Source organism: Equus przewalskii, chromosome 21 (assembly GCF_037783145.1).
Source record: "Equus przewalskii isolate Varuska chromosome 21, EquPr2, whole genome shotgun sequence".
Lineage (NCBI taxonomy): Eukaryota > Metazoa > Chordata > Mammalia > Perissodactyla > Equidae > Equus > Equus przewalskii.
In genome coordinates, this window is record NC_091851.1 from 44,526,426 (window position 1) to 44,534,075 (window position 7,650).

Sequence of the window (7,650 nt, forward strand, 5' to 3'; positions counted from 1 at the left end):
TGTTGCAGCCACAAAAAATCAAGACGCTGGCTACCGCGGAAGCCCGGAGGCACTGCCCGCCCCGGCCCCCAGCAGCCTTTCTGTCTGTCTCTTACTCCTCTTGCCCTCGTTGGTAACTATGCTCTCATGTCAATGGTTTCTGGAAGGTTCTGAACCTCCCCAGGTTCCGCCGTCTTCCAGAGAGAGGCCCTTACAGCTCAGGTAACACCCTACTTGCTAAGACAGAGTCAAAGCCACTTCTGAGACCCACGCTCCCCCCAAAAATAGCAGCCACCGTTTTCTAGAAGGTTAGAAACTCAGTATAAAAAGTGAAGATTTCCTTGGAAGGAGCTGTGATCCCGAGGGAAGCCTGGGCATTTCCTCACCCCCCCCCACCCCCCACCGAAGCCAAGAGAAGAGCATCGAGACCCCTTCACAGGGACTGAGGGTGCCCGAAAGAAGCCCAACCTCCCGCCCCAGGGACTGTTTCCAGGGCAGGTCCTTGGGAGCAGCCCAAACTTCAAGAATCCCGCCGGACAAGGACAAGGACGGCTTTCCCAGGGGCCAGTGGGCACACAGAAGGCAGGTAAGGAGGCAGGTGTGGTCTGGCCACCCTGCCCAAGAACACTGCCTGCCCGTGCAAGGCCAAGGGGTGAGCAGTCGAGGGAGGAGGGCAGGTCTCGGGGACCAGCAGGGAATCACCAGGGAAGAGGACCACATGGACCCAAGTGGTCCCAAGAGGAGAGAACAAAGGCCCCCTAAGTGCCGGTGCCCCCCAGCCGAGGGCCTTTGGCAGCCAGGAGAGAGCCACATGCATCCCCGCCATGTCCCCCTGTGTCCGGGGCCCACCCCAGAGACACCAGAAACAGCTGGGCAAGTGGAGAGGAGCGGGGACAGAGGGCAAAGGTGCCACAGCCCCACGGCCACCTGCGAGCCGGGGTCAGCCCTGCCTGGGGAAAGGGGCTGCAACGGAAGAGTGACTGCCATTTCCATTTGGACCAGCCTGGATTTTTTAAGATTGTTGGTTAGTAGCAGTAAATGGCCAAAGGATCTGGAGACTGCCCAAGGCAGGGAGGGGAATCCGACAGGGTGGGCGTGCAGGGCAAGAGTGGGGCAGCAGTGACAGCATCCTCCAGGGCCCCCAGTTAGGGCAGCCCAGATCCTAGGGGAGCTTTCCAGCACGTGAGCGCTCATCACTGTGTTGCACGCACGGCGGGTAGCGCGTGGACGCCTGCCCTCACTGGTGCGTCTTCCCGAGTCCAGTGCGCCAAGCTGCAGGTACCGATTCACTTCTCTTCACAGGAGGTGGCTTTGCCTCCCCAGGCCTCGGGGCAGGAATAATGACACCCCGCAGGGTCCTTACAAGAAGCAAATGAGATACTTTTACAGCACTGGCAAAACCAGATCTGATCCATTCTTTCAATATTTAAATATAATTCCTAAAGCACATGTGAGATGAACCAGGTATGAAACTGCCTGCAGGTCACTGAAAGGTGGAGATAAATCATGAATGAAGGTGTAAATTGGTAAAAATAGTAATTCTGATGTGTGCTCATTTTAAATCTCAGTCCTTCCCTGCCTGCTGGGGCTTACACTTCGCTTGCTTGGGAAAGATAACGTTGAGGACCCCGAGCTTCAAAATACCTAAATTAGCACAGCTCTTGCATCCCGTGGTGCAGCCCCTCCTGGGGGAGAGAAACATCAGTTAAAATGCTCCTTAGAATTGGAAGGAAGGTGCTAGACTTCTCCTCCCTTTAGGGAGTTTAAAAACAGCCATTTATCTCTAAAGCTGGCTAACTCTTATCCTGGACTCTAAAACCAAAACTCGTGAGCCCCTGGAGGAAGAAGTTTTGAATTGGAGGACCGGATTTCTTTCTAAATTCTTACCCTATCAAGTTTATATGAAAATACTACGCACGTAAAGTTAGGAGTTTTTTTTTTTTTAAATAGTCTATATACCATACGAAGATCGAAACAGCATAAAAGAATCGAGTGGGAAATCCTTGGGGTCTGACGCTCCCAAGGACGAGGAGAAAAGCGAGAAGGCACGGCATCCACGTGCCGGCCGGGGGCGCGGGATGCGCTCGAGCCGGAGCCCCGAGCGCGGGATGCGCGGTCTCGCTGCGCCCCCTGGCGGCCGCCGCGCCCGCACCCGAGTCGGCCCGCACGGCAGCGCCACCTGGCGGGAGCCGCCGGCCCGCCCCTGGGAGGCCCGGGGAGCCGGCTCTCGAACCCGAGACTGAGCGGGAGGAAAAGCCCAGGACCCCTGGGCCCGTCCTGGCGGCGCTGGGGCTGACGCGAGCGGAGGAGGAGGTGTCGGTGGGGTTGCTCACCTGCTCCTGCCGCCGGCCTTCTGCACTGCGCGCTGGTGCCCAGCCCTGCGACCCGTCCGGCCAGGCCCCGGGTGAGCACCTCCACGCTGCGCTGAGAAGGAGGGCACTTTCTGCGTTTTATACGCCGGGAAAGGGGTTCTTCAAGACCTGACCGAGCCCACGCTGCCAGGAAGTCCTCCCAGGCAGGCTGATTCGCTCCTGGAGAAGGGGCACGGTCTGCGCTCCAGCAAGCTTAATAGTCTCAGATGCTCGTTAAAACCATGGCTCAGAGTCAGGCGTCCTCGCTCTTCCACTTACGTGCTCTGTGACCCTGGGCAAGTTGCTGACCTTCCCTGAGCCACAGCTTCCTTGAAAAATAGGCATGAACTAGAACTTGCTCAGTGCCGCTCAGCACTAGCATCCCCTGGAATTCGTTAGAAATGCCGAATCTCGGACTCTGCCCCAAACCTCCTGAATCCAAGAGCTCTAAGAGGTGAAGCCCAGCAATCTGTGACTTACCGAGGACCCCGCCCCCCGGGACCGATGCCTGCTGAAGGCTGAAAACCTCTGACTCCCAGGATCAATGAAAGGACTACCTGAGATGTTGCAAACTGTCTGGCCCGGGATAAATGCTCAATAAAGGATGGTTATAATTCTCAAACTCTGGAGAGTCCAGTGGGCGTTCTCTTTCCTTCTTTTCTGTTTATATATATATATATATATATATATATATTTTAATTACAAATGTAAGACATGCTGTTAAACCTAGAATTACCTTATGACCCAGCAATTCCCCTCCTAGGCATATAACCAAAAGAACTGAAAACAGGTCCTTGAACAAATCCTTATACACCGTGTCCACAGCAGCATTATTCACCATAGACAGAGGTGGAAACAACCCAAATGTCCTTCAGCTGAGGAAGGATAAATGGTGGAATATTATTCGGCCATGAAAAGGAATGCGGTACTGACACACGCTACAACGTGGATGAACCCTGAAAACCTTATGCTAAGAAACCAAATACAAAAGGCCACATATTGTGTGATCGATTCATACGAAATATCCAGAATGGGCAAATCTGTAGACACAGAAAGCCCACTGTGGCTGGCCAGGGCTGGGGGAATGCGGGCGCTGGGTGGGAGTGTTAATGGGTCCAGAGTTTCTTTCTAGGATGATGGAAATGTTCTGGAACTAGGTAGTGGTGACGGTTGCACAACATTGCGAGTGCACTAAATGTTATTAATGGTGAATTTCATGTGTATTTTACTACAAGAAAAAAAAAGAAGACAAGACACGCTGGGTGTGACCGTTGAGAGATGTCAGCAACCTGACCGCCCTGAAGCAGGCCCTGCTGAGTCTGAAGATCTTTGACATGATTCTTTTTGCTCAAATAAACTTATATGCACATTTACTGGATGTGCCTCCTTTTTAAAATTGCATCTCACTGAGCTCATCCACATTGTCTAGGTAACTTGGTGTTTTTCACTTAATGACACGTCGCAGACACTCCTGGTGGCCGTCCCTTGGCCTGCACATACAAATCAAGTCGTTTTTTTCCAGCTGTGAAGTGTTCCACCATCACCCCCAGTGGTGCACATGCGGAGTTTCCAGGCACCTGCCGCCATAAACGGCTGTCATGAACATTCGCGCATGTCTCATTCTGGGCTGGGGTTTCATCTCTGTAGGATAGATTGGCATAAGGGGGGGGGGGCCAGCCTGGTGGCGCAGCAGTTAAGTTCACGTGCTTTACTTCAGCAGCCCAGGGTTAGCCGGTTCGGACCCCAAGTGCTGACCTACATACACACCGCTTATTAAGCCATGCTGTGGCAGGCTTCCCACGTATAAAGTAGAGGAAGATGGGCACAGATGTTAGCTCAGGGCTAATCTTTCTCAAAAAAAAAAAAAAGTGGAGTAGCTGGGCATTTTGAACACATACATATTGTCGGATCCTAGTATTACCAGGCTATAGGAATCTGCGAGCTCCTTGCTGCAGTGTGAGAGAGAGCCACAGCCCAGGTACCCATGTCCACACAAACACACACACCACCCCACAGAGCCAGGTGTTATCAGTATTTATCATTTTCCAAAGTGCACATTGACAGTGCACACCAGCCAAATGGGTAGCAGGTGCCAACATGTGTGCTTTGCTTTGATGACTGGTGATAACTCGTGTGGCTGGTCTCCTTGTGTGTCCAGGTTTGGGAACCTTTGGGCAGGGGGTCCACAGACCCCCTCAGGATCTAATAAGAGCTAAGAATGTTCTCCTGAGAAAACGTGTGTGAGCAGACACGCACATTTTGCAGACAATTTCAGGAGTTCAGGCAGAGAAGTCTGTCTGCGAGCCCCTGTCACTGAGCCCCGATCTCGAGTGTTCGGTGTGACGCAGACTGCAGCATCTCTGACATTTCCGATGAGCACAAACACCGGCGTTTTTCTAAATGTTAATGGGTTTCTGTGCCCTCTGCTGGATGCTTGCGTAGTCAGTGCGGCACTGCGGAGGCAGAGCCGAGCGACTGGAATTTTCCTCTCTCCTCACAGAGTTTTTTTCCTCTCCCGCAGAACTGGCCCTGGAGTTTCAGGTTCAGAACGACTTTTCTGGGAGTTGTTGAGGAAGCCCTGTATTTAATACCAAAATCAGCAAGTTTCAGGGGAATTATTTATCGCCCACTTCGGGAATTATGAGTTCTGGATGGAGACTCCTATTGTACGAGGTTTGCTGAAATTTATGAGGCTATCTGGAAACGGGGAGTGTATTGATTCCCGATGAGTAAACATTTTAAGCAAATTAAGTGGAGTAGGAATAATAATAATAATGGCTACTATTTTTCAAGTGTCTGTTCTGTGCCAGGCATTTAATCCCTCCAGTGATGACAGGAACAGGTTTTATTACCCGAATGTTACAGACAAAGAAACTGAGGCTCCGAGAGATGCAATTGCTTGGCTCAACGCCACACAGCCGGTGGCAGAGGAAAATTCTAAACCGGCTCGGCTACACCTCACTCCCAGGCCCTTCCCCCGGCACCAGAGGGCCACACTGACAGGGCTCCTGGTCCTGGGCACACAACTCACATTGGTCATCTCGTTTCACCAACATCACCAGGTTAGGATGGAAGATGACGGGGGCAAAGGAGCTGAGGTCCTTGGGAGATGACAACTTGCCCCAAGGTCACACCTAGTTAGGAGTGGAGACAGGAATAGAATCCCAGCCCATAAATATACTGAAAACAAGGCAATGTGAAATCCTAGCATAGTACTGTTGCCTGCAGAAGCCGCCCCATTAGGGTGTTTTTAAAAGGGAGATTAACGAGGGTCGGGGAGGAGTCAGACATAGCATCCAACGCAGACTTTCTCCCTGTTGGACTGAAAAGGATCAGGAGAAATTTAAGAAGGGAATGATTTTCTCACCGTATTTTCAGGGTCACTTAATGCAAGGTGAGGGGCCACCTAAAGCCCCCTGAGGTGCCACCAGTGAGATGCCCTTCCACCTCTCTGGGAAACTCTGGTTGGTGGACATGCTTCAGGTGAGGGAGATCAGGTCTAAGATGGACGGAGGTGGCAAGAGCCCAGGCTCGAAGCTGAAACCTCTTAGTCTTTGCAAAGAGAAGGCACGGTACCGAAGACCCGGGTGGACCTGTGAGACCCAGGGGGTGGCCAGAGGTCCAGAGGGGCAGCAAGATGCCCACATGCAGGTTCCAGAGGATGCTGGAGACCAGGCCAATAGGCTGGATGTAGAATGAAGCTCGCATCTTTGTTTAGCTGCCCCTGAGACTGTGTGGGCAGGACAGGGGACCGGAGGCTGGATGGCCAGGAGGCTGGGTCAGCAGAGCCAGTCCTGGCAAGATGTTCAAGTCGCCCTCTGAACCCCACAATTTGTATTACCTCTTTCTAATTTATACTGCACTGACTTCCAGAAAGGATTTGAGGCAACTTAAAATTAAACATATGTAACAAAACAGAGTGACTCATTATAACTCATTCAGGAGAAGAGAAAAGGCAAGGGGAGGGGGTCGGGTACTCGCTCCAGGTAGGCGCTAACCTTGGCTCTGAGCATCCTGCAGCCAGAGCGAATAGCAAACTGGTGGCTGACACAGCTGCCATCATCTGCTTGTAGTGAGCTGTCCATCTCTCCAGAAGGGGTCCCCAGCTCCAAGGGCCTGTTTTTCAGGCTGACATAAGGTGCACTGGTGAGCAATGTCCCTGATGGCAGGAGATGCTGAGGAATCCTTCATCTGGCCACCGAGAAATTCAAGGACACTCAATGGCATTTTCATGGGGGCACTGAGCTCAAAGGGTTAGGTCATGAGTTTTCTGGCGATTAGAACCTAAGAGAGCCCAAGAAAAGCACCAAGTGGGTCTCCGACCTTCCCTCTCTCTCAAACATCAATAACTTAGCCCATGACTTCAGCAAGATTTTCCAGCCCAGCTCTCACATGGTAAGAGTGACATACATTGAGCGCTTCCCATCTCCCAGGCTCTCCCAACAATCTTAGGGACCAGGCACCAGGACCACCCTCCATCCTCCTCTACAGAAGACTCTTGGCTCAAGCAGTAGGGACCTCGTCCAAGGCCACAGGGCAGAGTCAGCAAGATGCCATCTGGGGTCTATACTGACCCCAAACCCTGCTTCTCTACACCGCCCCGCAGCTCTCCCGCTCTGGTGACCGAGTCCAGCCTCACGGGATATACGAGATAAGAAGGGAGCTGGATACTATGCCCAGAAGACTGCCACAGTCCTTTTCCAAGAGGAAGCCCATCCCTCTCCACGGAGAGGTGAGGCCCACGTGGGTGACCACAGACCACAGCGGGTTCACCACCAAAGACCATCCTCAGTGCCTTGGTCCTAAAAGGATTTCAGGGTCCTCCAAAAAGGTTTGAGATCGACCCGTCAAAAAGAACTTTCTTCTGTTGGCTCCAAAGCATGACTGGGAAAAAAACCTTCAAAATAAACGTTTAATGAAATAGCTACAAAATGTTCCATAATTGTGACCAATTTCAAATCAACCCTTCCACGGCTATGGCCAGATTTTATCGAATAGGTGATGCGGGCTTGTTCGAATACAACAGATAGGATGTTAAGGTTGTCCCAGATGAAGAGCCCCCAGGACCCACAGGAGTGATCAGAGGACCCTGCCATGGGCTGAGCAAAATGTCGCCATGGAGGGCAGGGGCTTTCTGACCACGTGTTTGATGAATTGGGTGCACGTGAAGACAGAGGGCTTGCCGCCAAAGTTTGGCGACAAGTGTCAGATGGACAGCTTTCCTAATGACAAAGACACAGAGCAAAGCCCCCAGGAACTCGTGACTTTCAGCAAAGTCACGCCTACAGTTAAAAGGGTGCCCACGTCCCCCGCAACACGC